The following is a 24,172-nucleotide window of genomic DNA, read 5'->3' on the forward strand; positions in this document are numbered from 1 at the left end:
TGCACATTATATTTTATTGGCTGAAACAGAGATTTAGCATTAAGTCTGTAATTTAAACCTATGTAAAAGAGTGGTCTCTCCTAAGACCGATCCGGTTAATGCCCTCGTATACATATTGGACAAATGGGTCACATGGAAAGGCATTACACCTTCCTATTATTCATTCCATGCCAAACACACAAACATACCACCCAAGGTACTATATTTTAAAAGGGAAGTTTGGAATAGGGCCTCGTTAATGGTATAGAGTTTTACTTCTCCACCTCTCAGAGCTGGACAACAGTGAACGAGAACTTAAGAAGCAAGTCCTACCCACTGTGGGCACTAACTCCAGGGAAAGGGAGATGAAAGCAACCAAGAGATGGTCTCACAAAATCCCTGGGTTTAAAGGCCCCATGCAAGTGAGAGCCAACACCAGCAGCGAAATGACCCTCAGATGAGGGCTAGCATTTGCTCAGCTCTCTTAACAGAGGAGGGTGAAAAGACCTCCTTAGATAAAAATGCAATTTCTATATTACAATACTTAAGTATTCTTTTTCTTCTTCGTCTAGGAATAACAGCTCTATACTTTTAAGACGTGTATCAATCGCACCCACTTGAGTTGCCCATAATCACTGCTTTGGCGTTCACAGTATAATGCTTACCTTTCAAAAAGGAAATGTTATAAGTAGCAGATTGCCAGTCAGGATTATGTTTTTCCTAGTAACCGCCCTGCCAACATGGATTCTTTCTCTACCTTCTCTGGGAAAAAAAATGCAAGGAAATAGTCTTGAAACTCGGCTGACCTAGAAAATGTACCAAAGCTTTAAGAACAGAGAATCTATCCACTGACTCACTGACTACTGAGCAAAACAAAACCAAGCAAAAACCTGAGCACGTCTTCCCATTTCCATAGAGTCAAGAGTTTTCACATGAGAAATACAGTGTTTGGAAAAAAGCATCATGGATTATTTATTTAGTTTGATGTGAAAGTGCTCCTTTCAACTTAATGGTTTATCAGAAGGTGATTTTAAAGCTCTTTTTGCCCCTAAAAGAAGTTATCAAATGTAAATAAATAATTATCCTCATTAATCTATCTGAAGAACCGCCTTTATTAACCTTCCCTATGGAATGATTACAACTGATTTAAGAGTTTCAAAGCACAGGGCCAGACTGCTACTCATCAGAAAAAAATTAATCTTAGCATTAAATACACAATTACAGTCAATGTGCAAATTAACTAAATCCTGAGCCTGTGGTTTATTGCTCTTCTTCTGACTCCAAGGTGAAAATGTTATTTTATTTTTTAATTAGCTAATTGTACCATGAACTCAGCAGGGGGCAGATGTTGATATTAAACCCAGGATCTGAATCTTAAACTCCCAGTAGGTGGGAGACTAGTTTAAAGAGAGCAAGCACATCCTTCAAGGGTTAGGTTTTTGAAACCTGGTGTCCATTTTATCTAGTTTATTTTCAAGTACCATAAATCTGTAACAATAGTCTGCTTGTAATGAACAAATAAGGCTATGAAATAATCAATGTATTTACACAGAGATTCCAGTAATACATCTTCATAGAAACCAGGAAGAGCCCAGAGGATTAAAGTCATTTAATAAATTGCACATGCAGTGAAAATAAAGGAAATGTAAACAGCTCACCACAAGTTTTTCTCCATGTGACTGATACCTTAAACTAACCTTAATTTTCAATGAACTAGTCACTTGGTATCCTATTGCTAAAAAAAAAAAAAAAAAAAAAGTTTGTGATGGTTATTTGAGTATATATGTATATATATGTATATACATATATGTATATATATGTATATATATGTATATACATATATGTATATATATGTATATACATATATGTATATATATGTATATACATATATGTATATACATATATATACATATATGTATATACATATATGTATATACATATATACACACATATACGCATATACATATATACACATATGCATATACATATATACGCATATACGTATATACATATATATACATATATATGTTAGTTTGGTGACACTGAGACTTTGTGGAAAGGTGCACATAGCTAGATCCAGGATGGGAACCTTTGAGAAGAATTTAATTCCTTAGAAGCTGAACATGCCTGCTTCTTCACTATAGGGAGATCCTACCTGAAAATATTTTTCTTTCCCTATTCCCAGTCTTGCTACCTACCAGATCCTATGACACATCCAAGAAAGGTACAAACTCTAAACCTTTGAGCTTAGTCATGTAAGTACAGCTATTATCAGTTCAATTATGTAGTACTTTATACATTTTTGAAAAAGCAAACAGGGCTCTCATAAGTGGTATCACAGGGAACTGACGATCCTATATACCGGATTTGTTCACATAGCTTTCTGTGTTCAGGAAAACATTAAATTATGTCACTCAATACTAAAGGCAAAATTTGTGACTTCATTTTCCCAAATTCTAAGTTCTAATAATCCATTTCTCTTTCTAAATGACAGCCTTCAGACTCTGGTACTGTCATTCCAGACTGAGACATCAGTCTCCTGGTATCACTTACCTCCTGGTTAATGCCATCAACATCAGCAAAATAACAAATTAGACCTGGGCCAGCCCCACAGGGCTGTAAACTGAATGGCTTATTTACATATGCAAATAGGGCTCTTCACTGAAAGGGGAGCTGGCTGAGGAAGGGGTGGATTCCTCACCATTAGTTTTGTGGAAAAGGAAGCACATTCTATTGCTCAGGTGAACCCAACCAAAATCATTTTGCTGGGATAACTATCACTAATAAAAGAAGCAACTCTCAGTTATGTAAATAAACTCTCAGAGACTAACAAAAGAAGAGTTGACATGTGCATAATGAAGAAACTTAATGAGACATATTTCATCTCTATGCTAAACGCTTTCACTAAGACTTCTCCTATTAAGTCATTTTAGAAATTATAAATATCCCTTAACACTACAGATCACACTTTTTAAATAAATTATTGTTCCCCTAACATTACAGATCTGATAGCTTAGTACTTTAGCTTAATTTGCATCATGTAAACATATTTACAAGAATGCTCTATGGAAAACAATGTATCAGGCGTGAAATAATGGGTGCCCAGTGAATTTAGTTGCTAACACCAGATGATTTATAAAAGCCTAATTCTTTAAATCAGGTATAAGTTATTCTATATCAAAATGAGAGGCACAAGGAAAATTTAAAACTAAGTATATCTGTAATTTTAGCATTAGTTCCATTAAAAAAAAAATCTGTCATTAGGCATTTCTAGCCTAGAAAACCAGAAAATCATATATCAGAGCATACAAATATTTGAAGGCCTCCCAGCCTGCTTCTTAAAAGTCCATTCAAAAGCGTTTTAATTAGCTGGGCATAGTGGCTCACGCCTGTAACCCTAGCACTTTGGAAGGCTGAAGTGGGCGGATCCCTTCAACTCAGGAGTTTGAGGCCAGCCTGGGCAACATGAGGAGTACTACTTAAAAAAAAAAATAGCCTGCCGTGGTAGCCCATGCCTATGGTCCTGGCTACCTGAGAGGCTGAGGCAGGAGGATCACTTGGGCCCAGGAGTTCAAGGCTGCAGTGAGCCATGATCACGCACTGCACTCCAGCCTGGATGATGGGACGAGACCCGGGCTCAAAAGAAAAAACAAAAATGACAACAAAAAAAAAGAGTTTTAATTCTGAAAAGAATCACATGCATTTTCAGAGAAGAATAAACTTATCTACTCACTTCTGAGATAGTTTATATCTCACCCCCAACCAAAGCTCTTACTAAACACTGTACTTAAATGTAACAAAGCTATTACAAATAGGCTATGAAAGAGATCCCTGAACATCAGTAAAGCCATAGAGGATTATACAAAGTCAAAAATATTCCATGAAAATAAATCAATTGATAGAATCTGTAAGACAGGGAGATTTAACCATTATCAAGCCTATCAAAATACGGATCAGAAGCCCAAATGAACATCAAAGAAATGTGCCGTTTAGAAGTAGAGCACATTTTCAATTATGACATCATAGGCTTCTAAAAACCCATAGAGCTAATTACAATTTATGAAACTTCTATTATTAATAACCCTATAAGGAGAAGAGATCATTTTCCCTCATCTCCAGAAAAGTCCAGTTAAACGCAGACTTTTCAAATGAAGTGAGTCACCAAAATGGGATACCCTCATCACTGAAATGCAGACCCTAAGACGGCAGCTAACTTTTTTCACCATAACGTTCATATTTTACATCATGAAACAATACTTGCCAATACTTTACGCAGCAACTACCAGCAATGTACTCTATTTCCTGATTTTTTTTTTTTTTTTTTGAGATGGAGTTTCTGTCACCCAGTCTGGAGCGCGGTGGCACAATCTAGGCTCACTGCAACCTCCATCCCCAGGGTTCAAGCGATTCTCCTGCCTCAGTCTCCCAAGTAGCTGGGATTACAGGCATGCGCCACCACACCCAGCTAATTTTCGTATTTTTGGTAAAGATGGGGTTTCACCATGTCGGCCAGGCTGGTCTTGAACTCCTGACCTCAAGTGATCCGCCCGCCTTGGCCTCCCAAAGTGCTGGGATTACAGGCGTGAGCCACCGCGCCCAGCCTATTTCCAGATTTTTCAAACAAATGCTGGTCTCTACTTACTGAATTGATGATGTGACTTGTAATTAAAAACAGCCCTAAGAAAGTGGTTTTTAGACTGTGATGAGACAGGGCTAGGGAGCTCATTATAAATGCTTTAGGTTGTATACCAAACTTTCAGTCATTTATTAATTTTTCCCATATCCATGTAGCACTACAAGTACTATTACATATACTACATGTGATAATTTCTTAATAGTTTTATTTAAATAGATGACTTTTTAAAAAAACTTAAATACTTCAACTTTAATGATGGCCTATGTAATAACATCTTGAAAACATGTCTTTGTAATATGAATTTTTCCTTATACATATTTAAAAATATTAAATGCTAAATTAAAACTATTTGTGTACTGACCAGTGTAATCTTGTGTGCAACCAGTGGTGCCCACCCTACCTCTGAAAAACCAATTCTAAAGCATGGCTCTCAGTGGAAATGAGTGGTCCAAGCTTTATAGTTTCAGAGACAGCAGTGGTAGAGTGTGATGGTCACCATAGCTGGCATGTATGACTCTGTCACATCTCCTTGACATTTCCAACTATCTGAGATGTCAAACAAGGACTGCAAATGTCACATGTCCCTTGCCAATTCTTGACTTTTGCCCACCAAATCCACCTTCCCCGGTGTTTGTCATCTCCAGCAAAGACCACCACCATCTACCCAGTGGCTCCAATGACTCAGGAGTCAACATTACTGTCTCACCCTTGATCTCAGTTTCTCTCTTTCATGGGCCAAACAACTAGCACTGCACCTATGTCTAATGCCTCAGCAAATCCTACTGGTTATAACTTCATAATATATTACAAATTCAACCCTTTCTTACTTCCAGTGTCCTCAACCTCATCTAAGCCATTTGTGTCAGTTTGCTAGGGCTGCTGTAACACAGTACCATAAACTGGGTAGCTTCAACAACAGAAACTGTCTCATAGCTCTGGAGGCCAGACGTCTAACATGAAGATGTTGGCAGGGTTGGTTCTTCTGCTGGCTGAGGGAAGGAACTCTTCCAAGCCTCATTTTGGCCTCTAGATGCCTGTCTTCTCCTTGTGTCTTCATTCCATCTGCAGTATCGGGGGTTAGGACTTCCATGTATTTTCGGGGGGGACATAATTCAACCCATAACACCATCTGAGTCATCCGACTCCAGCAATAGCCTCATATCTCTCTTCCGTTACTTTTGCTCTCTGTATTCTACCAAGGGCAGATGCTGTAATATGCAAAGATCCCCTCATCAGACAAACCATGTCACTTTCCTCCCAAACCTCCCCTGCCCTTCCCTCTACTCTCTGGGTCCAGCCTGGCGGCCTGTCTGGATTCCTATGGCTCGCCCGCTCCCAGCTCTTACTTCACTGCAGCCACACTGGTCTTTGAGCTGTTCCCAAACCTCTCCCAGAATGTTCTCAACCCAGGATCTCTGGGATTCCCTTCACTGGAAAACATTCCCTTAAGTATTTTGCAAAGAATGCCCATGCTTCATTCAGGAATGCTCAAATGTCCCCTCCTCTAAAAGAGGGATGCTCCCATCACTCCTTTTCCCCATCTTCCTTTACATTATAACATTTATTATTACTGGACATAATACGGTATATGTATGTGTTTGTCTTTCTGTAAGCTCCACAAAGCCAGGAACTTTGTCTCATTTGTTTTCTACCTGGCACTTAGTAGGTGTTAAATAAATATTTATTAAACCAATCATAAGTGTGTATGTGTGTGTGGGATGCATAGTTACCCATCATCAGCTCAACCACACCCAGTGTTTCAGTCAGGATTCCTGCAAAACACAGATTGAACTCTCACATTGGGTGGCTTGAGAAGAATTTGATTAAGGGATTACTTACAAAGGAGTAGGGCTCTTTTTCCAGCCCTAGGCCAGAAGAGGAAAAGGGAGGAAGCTGCTTCCAGAACCTAAAAGAGAAGAGGTCACTTGACAGGTGCCCTTCTTTTTTCAGTAAAGCATTCAGCCATCCAGTGCTAAAGCCACCAGCAGGGAGCCAGGGAGCAATGATTTCGATCACATTCTCTATTCTCCCTCCTTCTTGTCTCTTGTCTCCTGCCAGGATCTCCCCATGGGGCTGAACGCAACCAGACACCAGAGGCCTGATGTGTGGCAGCTGATGAGGTGGGAGAAGGAAAAAGGAAGAAGAAGGAAGGGTGCAGAGGGAAGAAAAGAAAGCATGAGAAATGGGGAGAGGAAAAGAAAAAGGAAAAGAAAAAGGGAAAGAGGTAGGGGTGGGAGGAGAGAGAGGGAAACAAGGAGGAGGGAGATATGGGGAAAGGTGCAAAGTGATCTGGTGGTCAGACCGAAGCCGGAAGGCACCTGCACAATCACTGGGCCAAAGGCAGCTGCAACCACAGTGACTCCTTCCCTTATTCCTTCTCTGCCCAGTCCCAGTTTTTTAAAGAGCAAGTGTTTTTCACCTTCAAAATTTTTCTGTTTTAGACAAACACTGTGGACGTGCCTATGTGTCTGATGGGAGGAGAGGCAAACAATTTGAGTGGGGAAGCTGCACAATAGTTTTTCTCCTCTGGCTCTCACTTCCCAGAAATGCTGAAGGGGCGAACTAGATATTATCTGTGAAGCCCACATATCTAATCACCAGGAGTTTTCTTTTGTCAAGGTTTCACATTACTGCAATTTTTGTAGGTCTGCAGTCTCAACTCAAAAGAAAACCCTGAGATTGGATTCCTGATGCAATTCTTACTTTGCATTCAAATTTACTTCCCAACCCTGTTATACTTCAATTTACCTTTTAAAGTTATTCAACATTAGGAAAGTAGAAAAGCCATTCTATACAGAATCCACTCAGATTCCATGGAGAAGAGAGTTCTCTGAGGGATAGCAGGAAGGGAAACTGACACAATTCTCCCCTTGGCCACAAACTGGTGGTACCTACAGGGACAAGTCACTCAGCCTTCCTGGACCTCAGCTTCCAAATCTGTAATTAGGCACGAAGATTTGAAGTCTGAAATTCCAAGACCCTGCCTGAAAGCTAGTTCAATTTTACAACGATCAAAAATATCCAAGACCCTCTGTTTTATAGATGAGTAAATTCAATTATTGGGCTCACATCATAGTTCAAATTTCTTGTAGCCTTCATAATATGTGTGTTTTGGAAATCATGGCATTGACAAACTATTTAGAAAACATTTACCTTGACTGCTGTTCATAGAGAAATGTGTGGGTCTTAGACTATATTATATCCATTGGTCAATGATCTTCTGTTAGAGCATTTTAAAACATTACATATCGATTCAAATTAATGAATTTTATGTCAAATACCAGTTAACATATTTTACCATAGACAATAAGTTTATGGTTGTAATTACTGACTGGAGCTCCAAAAACACAGCACAATTATACTGCAGCACATATGTCAGCCCACTTATGTCCCTTCAGTTTAGAAAAAAATCTAATGATATCACACGGCACACATTTTTTAATGAGTGAAATTACAAGACACCTAAATTAAGAGAACCAATTTTCCACAGGGAAATTCGGGGGGGAAATCTAAAGGTAAACCAATTTTCTGAAGGCAAAATAAAATTTTCAACATAGCTCTAAGTTGTACCCAAAGCAAATTATTGCCAGCAAGTAATATGGCTCTGATAATTAGACTTGATTGGTGTTTAAATTAAGCAGGGGATGTGCTACACTCCTCAAACCTGTTTTGACTTGTTTCATTTGTCCTAGCAGGCATGAAGAGAATGGCCAGGGTCCCAGGAAAGGAGAAGCAACTTGGCTTTGCAGATTGGGGTAGGATAGCATCTATCTGAACTCTCATCTGGCAGTTTCTTACCACACAGATTCCTATGTGAAACAGATGAAGAGCCCACACACACACCAATCATCATTACAGCACTGAACACCTAACAGGACAGTGTTAATCTATAACACAACAATAATTACATCTTCTACCGGGGTGTAATCACTATAAATCCTAGGGTGGGGCATATGGATGAAAGGTCATCTTATCCCTCCCCCTCTTATTAATAAAAGGCCCAAGGCTCAGAAGACATGAACTCTGTATATTTCAAACAAATGCAAATGAAATCATCCTCATTCATGTTTAGGTCACACTGCCATAATGTCATTCTGTACTCTTTAACACCTACTTTCACCAGGAGAATGTAAAACAGGGCATTTTGGCTCCCCAGTGGTTCCACTGCTAGGCTTTGCCCTGTGGGGTTCACATAGCATGTGTGGAAGGCATTCTATCACAGTGAAAAAGGTCTCAATGACCGACAGATGTTTGTATTCTGGCTCTACATGCCTAGCAGAGCCTCAGCTTCCCCATCTGTAAAATGGGGATAATAACAGCTACCTCCATAGGGCTGTCAGATACATTATGCCTATGCCATATTCAGCACATCCCCAGCATGAGTAAACACTTCATAAATGTTGGTTATTAGTGGCACAGAGAAGGCTCTCAGCACCTGCTGATTTGTGTCACCTTTAACACTGACCCAATTCACTTCCAGTTATAAACTCCACATAATTGATTTCATGGGGATTTTGAGCATTTTTTACATTTTTGAATGAAAGCACTAGAGCCCAGATAGGGGCTTCAGGTCCCCATGAGCTCCAGACTTTGTGGGACCACTGATGTCTCAGATCCCCCATCTTCACCTAAATAAATCACATGTAGCAGAAGGATGTAATAGGTGCCTCCAGTTACTGTGACCCAATTACAAGGCAAATCCTGAGCAAACCTCTTTGAAAATAACTGAGCAGTGACTCCAGACTAGGAGCAGATGGCCCCATAGCTGGCCTTCCTAGCACCAGACTCAGCTGCTGCATTTTGTTGCCCACCAGCCAGGGATCCCAACTCCATCATGAAAGTGCCTCCGCCATCCACAACGCCTTTCCCATGCTGTCAGCACACTTCCACTCTGATTGTCCCAGATGTCTAGTGGCATGCAAAGTAGGAAGGAAGCATGCTAAACAATCAATGAACAAACTTGGTTTTTTTGTTGTTTTTTTTTGTTTTTTTTGTAAGTTCGAGGCTGTGAAGAGGTGGGAGGGAAGTGCTGAGGCATGGGGAATAGAATAAGGGCAGATGACAGAAAGACAGAAGCACAGGAAGTGTTTGGAAGGAAAAACAAGAAAGGCTGCTGACGAAAAATACTCCAGAAAAAAAACGAAAAAGGTGATCTTTGCCAAGAAAAATGTGCTAATCTTATGCAGCTGAAAGATATTTAAAGAAACATTGTAAGATTTCTGTCTTTAACTCCTTAATTCTTAATCCTGAAGCATTCCCAAAGGAATAAGGAGTATTCCATGACCTATAGCTATGAGCACGACTTCTCATAATTGTGAACCTCTGTTATGGGCAAAAATAAAATGCCAGGATAGCATTTTTTATTGCCTCAATAAAATTGCAAGGCAATAATTTGCTCTCTAAAAGAGCAAATACCCTTGTGGATCTACGATTTTTTAGATAGTTAGCAGTTACATATAGCAGTTCCTATGTGTTACACTCTGTTGTGTATTACATGTATCAACTACTGTAATGTTTATAACAGCCCTAGGAAATGCTATTTTTATGCCCATTTTACAGATGAGAAAATAAAGGTGTAAAAGGTTTAAAAATGTGTCTGAAGTCACAGAGCTGATAAGTGGAGCTGGAATTCGAATCTAATTTGGCCAGGGCCTGTGCTCTTAACGACCACCCCAAAGAGCCTCTCCTTAGTCATAACTGATTAATAAAATATATCAAATCATTTATTTAAGGTGGCACTGAGTTTGACTTTTTAAATTCAGTGACCTCAAGTATGCTGAGATATTTTGGGGACTTCCAAGTAACTACTCAAACCAAAATCTATTGCTCTATTAAAAGTCCAATTCTAAAAGAGCCATAAATAATATGACCTACAGTCTCAGGCATGCCTGCCTAACTTTTAGGATGATGGGCCCTTAGGCAGCACGGCACTCTCTTCTGCCATCACTGCTGTCACTCACACTCTGAGGATGTGAGATGCTCATGGACTGTGCTGTCTTCATTAAGTTATTCTTCCTCTTGTATTTAAATCACTCATCTCATGTGATATTGCACTCAGTGACAAGCCTTCACCCAGCTTCCTCCAAACCAGACATTTAATTCATTCCTTAGTATCACTGCTTTCTAATTATCTTTGAATTTGATAAAAATAGTGGTAAAATACAGATGCCCCTTAAACTGTTACATAGTCTAAAGATGTCAATGAATCGACAGTTCTGGGAGTTTATGGGAAAGGTAATAGGTTTAAGGCAATGGGGAGGCAAGGAAGGACAGGGGTGGTGGGATTGGAGAGAGAACCAAGGGCCAATGAAGACACTGACCTGTGTCTTAAATAAAAGTACTAACACCAATAAAAACTCCAGTATTTTAATATTTAAATATAGTATAGTATTAAGGAATGTCAAAATACCAAAAAGGTAGAATGGTAATCATCAACAGAGAGGACAGAATAAGAAATCTTAATGTATGTCTAACAGATTACAGAAAGGAAGATTAGAGACAAGAAAAAGAGGCATTATTTAGTTCTCATGATGCACAACAAAATAAGAAGCGTTATATTGTTGTGATTTATCAAGATACTAAAAGTCCTCACTAATGCAACAGAAGAAAAATTAAGAAGCAAATAATTAGAAAGCTATTCTATTTGTAGTTGACAGAATGTCTCTACTAAAATATCATGAGATTCTGTTAATACACATATTATTTTTTGATTAAAAGAGCTCAGATTTTAGATACAAGATCAATATACAAAAATAAATAGTATTTATATATACTAGTAATAACCAACTAGAAAAACATTAAAGGAAAAATGATATAATTTACAATAGCAATAAAAATCGTAAGGTATCTAGAGATACATCTATCAAAGGATGAACACCATCTATATAGTGAAAAGTGTAAAACAGCTTAATAGGCACAAATGAATACAGAACAGAAACATATACCATATACATAGAAGGAAAGGCTCAAATACTCCCCAAATTAATTTCAAGAGCCACTGTAATTCTAACCAAAATTATAAGTAGATTTGTTTTGGTGAAATTAAACAATTTAAAAAATTTACTTAAAAGCATAAATAGCCAAAAATATCCAAATCAATTCTAAATAAAAGAAGAACAAAAATAACAGACGTGCCCTACAAAAGTCAAGATTGATTACAAAATTGCAGTTGTTAAATCATGTGGGATTCACTCACGAATAAATAGACTGGGACAAGTAGAGAACTGAAAAACAGACCCCAACACCAGTGTGAATGTAGTATGAACTGGAGGTGGTGAAACATACAAGAAAAAAAGACACACTAAGTAAATGATACACCAAAGATTCACTCTCTGCCTGGAAAAATAAATTCAATCCATACCTCACACCATACTCAAAACAAAAATCAGATGAATTAAAAACAATGCCAAAACACAACTTTAAAATTTTAGAAAAAAAAAGGCTGGTTGTGGTAGCTCACCACCTGTAATCCCAGCACTCTGGGAGGCTGAGGCGGGAGGATCACTTTAGCCCAGGAGTTTCAGACCAGCCTGGCCAACCATCTTTAGTAGAGATGGTAAAATCTGTCTCTACTAAAAATACAAAATACAAAAGTATTTACATTATGTAAAAAATATAAAAATTAGCCAGGCATGGTGGCATGCACCTGCAGTCCCAGCTACTTAGGAGGCTGAAGTAGAAGAATCGGTTGAACCCAGGAGGTGGAGGTTGCAGTGAGCTGAGACTGCACCACTGCACTCCAGCCTGGGTGGAGGAGTAAGACTCCATCTCAAAAAAATAAAAAAATGAAAAAATAAATTTAGAAAAAAAGATATTTTATGACCTATAAATAGGAAAATATTTCTTAAATAGGTAGAGAAAGTAAAACTCATAAAAAAGGAGTGACAAATTGAACTGCATTAAAATTCAATCTGCTACATGACAAATGACACCATAAGTAAATTTCAAAGAAAATAGCAGGCTGAAATAAGATATTTCCAATATCTAAAATATATACATTAATACAAAAGGGAAATAATAAAATTAGTGGGCAAAATATATGACCCAACAACTTAGAATAGATGAAACCCAAAATGACCACTAAACATATAAAAAGATACATAACCTCTTTGGTGTAATTTAGTAAAAACTAAAGTAAAACAACAAAGTCATCACTTCACACCCATCAGAATAGTGAAAATCAAAAAGTCTCAAAATGTTGGTATAAAAGAAAACAGATCTGCTGGTAGAAGTGTACAATGATTCAGAACTTTGACAAGTTTATTGCAATATCCATTAAGGTTAAAAATGTGTATACTATACAACCCAGCAAATTCTGCTTCTTGGCATAGATCCTACAATCATACTCACCTACAGACAGCAAGCAATCCACACATAGATATCCACTGACGCATCGTTTGTAATAGTGAAAACAAAAACCCAAACTAGACACACCTAACATGTTTATTGTTAGGGGAAAGGATAAACTGTGGTATATTCATGAGATGAGATAGTAACCAGCACTTAAAATGAATGAACTCAACCTGTATGCATCAATGTAGATATCTAAAAACCTATTCTGAGTGGGGAAAAAAAGTTCCAAAATGTCCATGACAGAATAAAAACACAAACTAGAAATGTACATATCAAATCTACGACAGTGTTTGCTTCTGGGAGGGAGGGCAGAGAAGGGAACAAAAGACTGAAGAAGGATTTTCGGTCCTGTTACATTTCCTTCATGTTTTAAGTTTTCTTCTTTTTATAATATCCAATTGCTTTTATAAAGAATACTCTCTGAAGAAAAATGACAAAATGTAAACTTTAATTTTAGATGTCAGATAGGTGTTTGTTATATCATTCTCTATGTTATTCAGCATTTCACAACCTTTTCAAATTATTTTAAAGACCGCATTTAACAGCTGGACATGTAGCCATATCACCATAATTCTTGTCTATGTCAATATTTAAGACAAGAGGAGAGTCTAATTTAATAAAAAGCACAATCAAAAGATCTTCCTCCAGTAATATGGGCATAAGGGCTGTCTTTGTGCAAATGCACAGTATTTGACTCAAAATCAGATATAAGCAAAATCAGATTCAAAATCAGGAAGGCAATCAGTCAGTATGTGTCTTCCTGATAAAGGCAACACACAGGAACTTCTAATCTTTTCCTCCAGACAGCACTGACATTGACTGGCACATGTGAGGGCAATTAATAACTCTTCAAAACTGAGACCAATATCTCACTTTTCTTTCTGTTCAAGTGGAAACAGTAAATAAATCAACTTAAAACTTCCAGTAACTACTAAACAAAAGGATTTCTCCATTTAAGCTCCGGGTGAAAGCTAACCACGTCTCTGATCTCCCACATTTTCCCATCCAAACCATCAAGGTCAAACTTGGGATCAGGCCTTAGGGCTCTGTCTGCAAGTGCAGCTGACCCCTACACCACACAATCGGGAGTCGGGAGGCCTGCATCGCAGCCCACAGGTTCTCCCTGCACCCTTTGATATCAGCCTTAGCCACAGTGGAGACTCAGTGCAAGCTCGGACTAACCTCATGCAAAGAGTGTCCCATCTGTCTCTCTCCCTTTTGTTTTGGTTTTTGAAACAGGGCCTTGCTCTGTCACCCAGGCTGGAGTGCAGTGGTGCAATCATGGCTCACTGCAGCCTCAGACTCCTGAGCTCAAGCAATCCTCCCACCTGAGCCTCCCAAGTGGGACCACAGGCACACACCACCACACCTGGCTAATTTTTAATATCTTTTTCTAGAGATAGGGTCTTGCTATGTTGTCCAGACTGGTCTCAAACTCCTGGGATCCAGTGATCCTCCCAACTCAGCCTCCCAAAGTGCTGGGATTACAGGCATGAGCCATCAGGCCTGGCCAAGTATCCCATCTCAAATAGGCACACTTTTCTTCTTCTGCCCCAGACATTCTCCAAAACCATGTAAGCCTAAGGCGTGGAAGTGAAACAAAGTCCATTCCCCTGGGAGAACAACCATCAACCAATGAGCACAGGAGCTGGTGGTGGATAAATGCTCTGGTTTCCAATAACAGTCCTTCAGGTAGCCAATTCCAGAGTACTTCTTTCGGTGTGTGTCAGTCAAATGAGAGGTGTCAGTCAAATGACATTCCCATTGCCCATCACAGCACCCTTACACTGGCATGGCTTCCTTATCTCTCCTCCCTCATTCCTGCTTCTTGACAACATCCCAAAGCTGCTTGCCTTCAAATTCTCATCTCAGCTCTGTTCTCAAGAGAACACAAATGAAGTGAGCAACCACCACCTAGTCCAGCTCTAAATGTATTTTTCTTAATCGTGGATTCTACTTGCATTAGGCCATTCTTCCATTGCTATAAAGAAGTATCTAAGATTGGGTAATTTATAAAGAAAAGAGGTTGGTGCTGGCATCTGCTCAGCTTCTGGGGAAGCCTCAGGGAGCTTTTAATCATAGCAGAAGGTGAAGGAGGAACAGGAGTCTAACATGGCAATAGCGGGAGCAAGAGAGAGGCAGGTGGGGAAGGTGCCACACGCTTTTAACTATCAGATCCCACAAAAGCTCACTGATCACCAAGGGGATGGCTCTAAGCCATTCATGAGGGATCCCACCCCACAATCCAACATCTCCCACCAGGGCCCACCTCCAACGCTGGGGATTACATTTCAACATGAGATTTGGCAGGGCCACGGACCCAAACCATAGCACTATTTTCTAAATACTTGAGTGTCAAACAGCATGTGAACACAGACACAAAAACAAACAGGATGAAGTCTCTGTCGTCATGGAACTCACAAATCTAGCAAGGCAGAATTCACACACACACTTGTCACAAAATGTGACAATGGCTAATGGCAAGGCGGGTACAAAATATACCAAAGCACTGAGGAAAGGGTGACTGCTTCTGCTTATGGAGATGCTCCCAGCTCACGTCTTATGCTCCCAGCTCACGTCTTTTTCCTCTTCTAACTGATTGGGCAGCATTTACAATGGTTTCCAATCATCCTTGGCTCCTGGTCTTCATACCTTTTTTTAGTCTGTCCTTGAGTACGGGATTTAGTGGTTCACTTCTAAGGACTAGAATACAACAAAAGTGAGGAGGTTTCACTTCCTAGATTAGGTTACAAGACTGTAACTTCTCCTTTCCAAGAAGGGGTCACCTGCCTGCCCTCTCTTGCTCTCTCCCATGCTCCATCTGATGGAAGTGAGTTGTCATGCTATGAGCTGTCCTGTGAGGAGAACAACATGACAAGGATCTGAGTGGGCCTGGAAAGCAGGTGGTGCCCCAGTCCAGCCTTGAAGTGGCTGCAGCCCCAGCCGATACCTTGATATTAGCCTTGTAACAGACCTGGTGCCAGATCACCCAGCTGAGCTGCATCCGGATTCCTGATTCACAAAAACTATGACATGATAAATATTTGTTGTTTGAAGCAGATATGTTTTGGAGTCATTTGTCACAACTCCATAAATAACCAGTACACACACTAATCATGATATTAAATCACCAAAATATGGATAAATAATCTAGGCAAAGAGTGTCTGATACCTGATTCTTGTTCTTTCACATACTCATGCAATAAACATCTACTATGTGCTAGGCAGTATAGGCACAAAGCTTAACTTTTAAAAATGACACTAGCCGGGGGCAGTGGTGCACACCTGCAATCCTGCTACTGGGGAGGTTAAAACCAGCCTGGGCAACATGGGGAGACACCACCTTTTATAAAAATAATAAATAAATAAATAAATAAATATGTCAGTCCCTGCCTTTGTGGAAAAGGCAAATTTGCAAAATTTGTAGCAAATCTATTTATGCAACTTCCCTAACTTATTTTAAACTATGATTTGTTATAAATGTTTAATTTCTACTGACCTTTTAAGTAATTTATTAAATATATAATTAAAATAGCTTTGCTAAATTAAATGCACTTTATGTTTGATGCAAGATACTTAAAGGTTTATTCAACCTGTTTAAAACATAAGTTATATATTTAGAAAAGAATTCTGATTTCCTTTTCCACAAAAAATCCTTGCAGGAATTAGGTCTTTTCCTTCCATTCATTCAAAAAACTATTCCCACAGGCAGAAAACCCATGAAGCAGTGAATTGAAAAACTTTATGTCCAAACATTCTGTAATATTTTCCAAATCAACTATTTTGAACTCTACATTCTCCTCTTTCTGATGAGACTTAGTAACTTCTGCACAAACTCAGAATAAACATGTAAGCATTACTGAACAAGGTTACTTATGTGAGACTTCCATCTTCTGTGATATAACTTTTCCCTCTCACCAGATACTAACAAGAAGGGACAAACCCATAAAAACATGAGGGTTCTTTCTCACTTATTCATAAGATACTTCTTTAATACTATTTATTTTTAAAAATACCATCAGCTTTTCCACAGAATCCTAAGCATCCTACTTAAAGAAATATGATCATTTAGAATAAATAGAAAACAAAGATATGGGTAAATGATTTTTCAATGACCTACACACACACACACACACACGGGACCTATTAAACCTATGACTAGACCAGTTACACTTACTCCAGGTAAGTTAAATTATCGCACTGGTTAAGCAGGCTTTTCGAACATGCCTCTATTTTCTTCCCATTAATAGAATCCACTTTAACCAACATGACTTGAACACAAGTTCACTTTCATTAGAAGCAATAACTTGACTCTCTACCAGTCATGGCAGAAGGCCATGAATGAAGGAATAGAAGCCAGAATATATGGGAGGAAAATCACAAAGGGACTTGATTTATTACCCACCCTCCTTTTAAGACCCACTCTGGGCTTTGACCATAGTCATCCACTATGACACTGTTCAGAAGAATATGTCATCTCTGTTTTCCACTTTCAAACAGGATCCTACAGTCTTCCTCTTCAGCTCATCATATTTTCTGCATACCTCTTTCTTCACTCACCAAAGGGAATATAATGAGAATTCTACTTAGAGAGGGAAGATAGTTTACATTTCATTAGGATATCCTTTGAAGATTACCGACAACTATCTCTGTAACTTACTTAAACCCACGGACACAATGGAGCTCCAAGAACTTGCATTGCAATGGTATTTTCTATACAAAAGATTTATCTGTGTTTCTAATATGGGGGAAAAATGTAGCCAAAAGCATAGTCTAAATGAATTTCAGTTGTGCAAAAATCCAGCCCAACTTCTCCCTCAAAATCATTTTGCAGTAAGAAAGGGCCAGACCATGGTACAAATTGTGAAGCCAAAGAGATACAGATTTGTATCCACACAGACAAGCGTTATGGTGTCCAGGCAATTTGTCATATATCTCTGAGCCTCAGTTTCCTCTTCTATAAAATGGAGTTAATAGGCCAGGCACGGTGGCTCATGCCTGTAATGTCAGCCTTTTTGGAGGTCGAGGAAAGCAGATCCGCTTGAGCCCAGGAATTTGAGACCACCCTGGGCAACATGGCGAAACCCCGTCTCAACAAAAAGTACACAAATTAGCTCACAGCAGTGCATGTGTGTAGTCTCAGCTACTCGGGAGGCTGTGGTGGGAGGACCACCTGAGCCTGGGAGGTCGAGGCTGCAGTAAGCCATGATCACACCACTGCACTCCAGCCTGGGAGACAGAGTGAGACCTCATCTCAAAAAAAAAAAATGGAGTTAATAATGCCTAGCCATTTTGAGGATTACAGCTTATATATCTATATATATACACAGTGTCTAGCACATTTACTATTTAGTAAACTTCCATTACAACATGGTAGGTTATTATATATTTTCAAAATAGTCCACCACATTGAACCCAGTACTAAAAGTGTTCATGGAAATTACTATTCATTAAATATACTGAGAGTTTAGCTAATGTCAGATAACCTCGCCTGATTATACGACAAGGAGATCAAACTAAAGGAACCTCCAGAACCTATCTAGCTCTAAAATAAATAACACAATGAAATTAGGCACACTTAGCAAGTCTGAAAACAGTCAAAAAGAAGGGTATAGACAAAAATGTTCCCAAAAAGAATTATTCCAAAATTAGCTACTGCTCATTTTCAGAAGGAAGTCTGTACCAAGGAAATGCTGATAGAAATAGGGGCTCCACTAAGAGAAGTGCAGGCACTATAGTAATCCAGTGATATGTGGTGTTAATAAAAATAAAAAGGGATTTAGATATGTATCACAGGTTTTTAAAACATTAAGAAAACGGTGACTCTGAAGAGTTATTTCCCAAGAAATAAAAGGGATAGCAAGCTGCAACAGTATCTCACACGAATTAAACTGTCCGTTAAGAGCAACGGCCAACAGAAAAAGAATGCATCTGAGGCTACTCAAAGCACCCTCATGGTTCTTGCCATAAGTGTTAAATTTTGTGTAACAAAAATTTGTTACTAAGAGGTTGCCTCAAATTGCCCAGCAGCCTAATAAATTAGACTGCTGCTCCTGCCCACCCTCCTATTAAACCCTGGTTAAAGAGATGCTCTACCCAACTCTTTTTCTCTTCTCTGAGCCTTTTTGCTGAGGCTTTGAATAGATAGATACAAACAGAGAGAAAATAGAAAATGTAGACTTCAAAGTAGTTGATTTGGGAAATATTACAGAATGTTTGGACATAATAGACAGATAAGATTAGATTATGGCTCTTACAATAAACAGGGCCAAGATGGAATATTGTGCCAAAATCCCATTTGATTTGAGAATGTTTTAAAACCAGTCGAAATTGTAAAAGACATTATCATCCATGGGGAAATGTTGCTGGGCATGCACCGAGTATAAATACTGCCTAAGCAGCCTCTACTTGCAGGAGAAACCCTCTCTCCATTATAAAACAACACATTTCTCACATGTGTGCATTTTTTTTCTTCAAAAAAAAAAAGGCTTAAAACAGTGGCAACATCTTGGGTCAGGGTTTTGCAATTTAAGTTGAATCAGAAGACACACTGAAGGATACTAATGAACACTCTGAAATGGAGTAATTTCTATTAGGCAAGAACTGGTTCCTTTTTTAAAAAAAAGTATACAGGTTAAGTAATCCTTCTCCAAAATGCTTAGAACCAGAAGTGTTTCAAATTTGGGGAGATTTGGGAATATTTGCATATAATGAGACACCTTGGGGAAAAGACCCAAGTCTAAACATGAAATTCATTTGTGCTTCTTACACACCTTATACACATATCCGGAAGGTCATTTTAATAATTTTGTACATGAAACAAGGTTGACTGTGGTTTGACTGTGACCAATCCACACACGAGGTCAGGTGTGGAATTTTCCATTTGTAGCATCATGTTGGCATTCAGAAAGTTTCCAGTTTTACAGCATTTCAAATTTTGGATTTTCAGATAAGAGATGCTCTATCTGTAGTTCAATGTGGCCACACAGAAGAACTCAAGCATCGGCTACGTGTAGACAGACAGAGCAAACAAACAAAGGAATGTTTGACGACTACGAACAGAAACACCTTGATTTTGACATTCACTATTTTGCTAACTCCAGTTCATTTTATTTCTCTGAAATTCAGTGTTCTTAGCCGAAAGATGAAGTAATGAAGCTAGAGTAAATCAAAGGTTTCTCTCCTAGACTTAAAATTCTACAATTCTCTAATTCTGAAGCACCTCAGTCTTCAGCTGTTGAGAAAAAATAATGCTTTATTTTTTATTTTTTAACAGACAAGCTCTAAGCTTGAACCCTGGAGGAGTTACAGAGACAATAAAAGGCAAATCAGGCAAATTCTTTACCTGGAATTCTGCAGTGAGTCAGAGGAGGTGCAGGGACAAGAATCCAAAATTCATCATCTTTATTCTGGCTGATGTAACCACTATAAATAATTGCCTCATGCCTGTGAGGTAATATGCTTTTGCCAAGGACCCCATTAATATCTAAGCAGACCTTGAGAGTCTCCTCTACTGTGCACACAGCTTTTATCAAATTATAATTCTTTTTAAACTTTCTGCCCTGATTATAAAAAAATACATAACATAGATTCCTAATGGAATAGCTCAAAAACACAAAGAGAATTAAAATCAACTGCTAACTCCAGCCCTTGAAAATAACAAAAATTTATTGACCATGTATTGGGGATATAACAGGGGCAAGACAATTTTCTTGATCTCAAGAAGTTTACAGACCCATGGGGTGGAAAAAGACAGGCAAAAGGCAGTTCCACAGACTCTCGCCAGAGCTTGGCTAGGTGATGGGGGCCTGCAGAAGGAACGCCTTACCCTGGCTTACTTGTCTGGGCAAAAAAATGCTCAAGTGAACTCCAGGAAAGGAAGAGATAGAGTAAATGAAAAAGGACAGAAGAGAAAAGGGGGGGGGGGAAGCAGAAGAGGAGCAGGGGAAAGAGAGAGGGGAAAGGGGAAAGGGGAGGTGGAGGGGAGAATAGACAGGAGGAGGGAACTGGATGCAGAAAGAAGGAGAACCAGCCAACAAATGGAGAGACGACTCCTCAGGAGGACACAGATGTTTCCTTAGCGAAGACTGGATAGACTGTAGTTTCTGCCTGCTTCCTCAGCTTCGAATTGGGGTACGAACCAGAATAGAACAAACTGGACAAAACTAGACAGAACTCCCCAAAACTTCCATCAGCTCTGCAACAATGCCGCAGGGTAGCCTCTAGACATGGAACCCCAGTTTGGCTTATGACCCCCTCATCACAATACAAAGATGAATAAAGGAGCCAAGGAAACCTAGAGCAAGGACACCCCTAATTATCCGTAATGGGGATATTGAGAGTCATTATTTCACTGAGTCCAGCAGGTTTCCTGTTTTGCAGAGGCTCTGACCCTGGACAAAATTCCATCGCTTCAACTCATGATGCAGGAAGAGCATAACGCTGGGGAAGGCAGCATAAAAGGCAATCATCTTCACATGTTTGACAGAGTTTTCTGATATGAGCACACCAGACATCCCAGCTGCTCGTGCCATGTGTATAAATGCTGCAGCTAAAGACATACATGTGGTCTGGCAAGAGGGTCTATGGAATTGGATCTTAAATCATGAGTACAACTTTCAGAAGTAAACACACTGGAGAGAAGAGGAAGAAAACTAGGAAGAAAAGAAGGAAAAGAAATAGAGAATTTTAAAAAATCACTAGGCAGGATTTTCTCTTCCATACATCCTAATCCTCACAAAACTGCATCTAAGAGTCGACAGATGAGAACAGTTATTTAGAGCACAAGTGATAAAAGGCAATAACAATATAAAGCTTTTCACAGACTTGCCACCTCAGCTATTTATCACTGTCAAATCATTTAGGTTAAAAATTGTAATAACAGAGGCTAACTGATCATTGGTGAAGTCATGCCTAATAATTCTTAGTAAACAAACAAAAAAAACCACCTGCCTGCTTTTAAGAGGTTAGCAGAGTAAAAGCACAAATATACTAATCCTTCAAAGAAGAAAAAAATTAATATTTATGACAAATGTTACTGAAATAAATTTGCATTCCTTAAGTTATCGCCTTTTTTCTGCCTCTTCTAACCTCATCATAAACAAATTATTTATATATAAAACATGTTTTAATTGTAAAATAACTAAGGATAAGAAAACTTTGTAGAAGAAAAAAGCAAGACATTTTAGAAAGGGGATACACTAAATTTACTTTGACACCAAAATAAAAATTTCTGAATATTCAAAAGAAAAAAATCTTAAGCAAATTAAAACCCCAAAAGAGTAGGACACTTTTTGTTCCAAGTAACAAAATACCCAAATCACAGTGACTTAAACAATATAAAAGATTTGTCCACTGGTGCAACACAAAAGTCCAGCATGAGGTTTTGCTTAGAACAACATTTGATCCAGTGGCCTTACAGTGGCTGTAAGAACTTGATTTCTTTCCAAGTCTTGGCCTCACCTTTCACAGCGCTGCCATTTTCCTAAAACAGTCTTTCTTCACACACCCAGTGTACCTTTGAGCTACTGTTAAGGTTTTTCTTTTCTTTTCTTTTTTTTTTTTTTTTTTTTTTTGAGAAGGAGTCTTGTTCCAGCGCCCAGCCTGGAGAGTAGTGGCACAATCTCAGCTCACTGCAACTTCCACCTCCCGAGTTCAAGTGATTCTAGTGCCTCAGCCTCCCAAGTAGCTGGGATTACAGGTTCCCACCACCACATCCAGCTAATATTTGTGTTTTTGTTGTTGTTGTTTTGTTTTGTTTTATTTTATTTTTTGAGATGGAGTCTCGCTCTGTCACCCAGGCTGAAATGCAGTGGCATGATCTCGGCTCACTGCAACCTTTGCCTCCTGGGTTCAAGCAATTCTCCCTGCCTCAGCTTCCCAAGTATCTGGAATTACAGGCGTCCACTACCACGCCTGGCTAATTTTTGTATTACTTAGTAGAGATAGGGTTTTGCCATGTTGGCAAGGCTGGTCTTAAACTCCTGATCTTGGTGACCTGCCTGCCTCAGTCTCCCAAAATGCTGGGATTACAGGCATGAGCCACCATGCCTGGCCCTGTTAAGGTTTTGTATCTCCCAATTAATGTCCAACAAGAAAAAGCATCTTTGCCTCAGCAGTCCCAGTAATGGGACAGAAATTCACTCTGCTAGACTTAGTGTAGGTCACATGCCATCCTTGTGGTCCCTGGGACAGAATTAAGACAGATCTACATCAAATGCTCCCCTAGATTGGGGTCCGTGTCAACTTTTCCAAAACCATCTTTTGGCCCTACTTTTCATGGCACTGCCATCTCCCTAAACAAGCTTTCTTTAAACACTCAAAATAGCTCTGAGTTATTGTTGAGGCCACGTATTTCCTAATTAAAGTCCAGTAACAAAGAAAATCTTTCCCAAATGCAAAAAACGGGGCTGATAAAGAAGGCACTGGGGAAATGAGTGCCAGGGAGGTAGACACCACCAGGGAACCACACGTTCTAATGCAGGAAGATCTGAATTTAGTTAAGACATACAAAGTTATAGGCAAATTATATACAACTCAAAATTATTTTCCATAATAAAATTAATAAATGTTCCAAACACCATTTTACCTCCATGAGCCCCTTAGATGTCTTTCATCCTATCTTACAAGAACTAAAATTAACTTAAACATCAACTAAAATTTTAAATCTCCTTTTTCTCGCCTTATTCATTTTTCTGTTTACCAGCCTGACTCTCCATATACCAACTAATTTACGGAATTCAGCCTTCAAGAGAATGTTCCAGAAATTTTATACCATAACATACCTCTTCTGATACAATTACATACTTTATAATTTACAGTCATGGATTAACTCTATTTTCTCCAGGACTCAAGTCATTAATCTCTAGCAACAAACTAGCTGTACCTCCGTAGACCAGGAAAGCCTGCCTCTTAGTATAATGGACATTATCTCATCCTGCCTCTCATGGATAAAATATCAAGAACTAATATCCCTCTCTAAGCCTACAACTGAAAAAAATACATCACAGCTTTAGCTCCTCAAGGCTATTGGAGAAGTATGGATATGTGGAACTCATCACAATTTTTCTACCCAACTAACCACCTTCGCATAGATACCCTAACCACACCCATCTCTGAGCTTCCATGTTATCCCGGATACAACTTCTACTGAACTTGTCACAGTGGATGATAACTATAAGTTGGGCCATCAGTCTGGCCTACTTC

The 24,172-nt window shown here is 39.0% G+C and overlaps 1 protein-coding gene across 9 annotated transcripts in view; it reads right to left on the reverse strand.

The window, feature by feature from the left end:
• The window catches only part of MAST4 (microtubule associated serine/threonine kinase family member 4), a 581,240-nt gene that overhangs the window by 307,594 nt on the left and 249,474 nt on the right, over positions 1 to 24,172 (reverse strand). The gene's annotated exons all lie outside the window — the stretch shown is intronic.

Source organism: Symphalangus syndactylus, chromosome 18 (assembly GCF_028878055.3).
Source record: "Symphalangus syndactylus isolate Jambi chromosome 18, NHGRI_mSymSyn1-v2.1_pri, whole genome shotgun sequence".
Lineage (NCBI taxonomy): Eukaryota > Metazoa > Chordata > Mammalia > Primates > Hylobatidae > Symphalangus > Symphalangus syndactylus.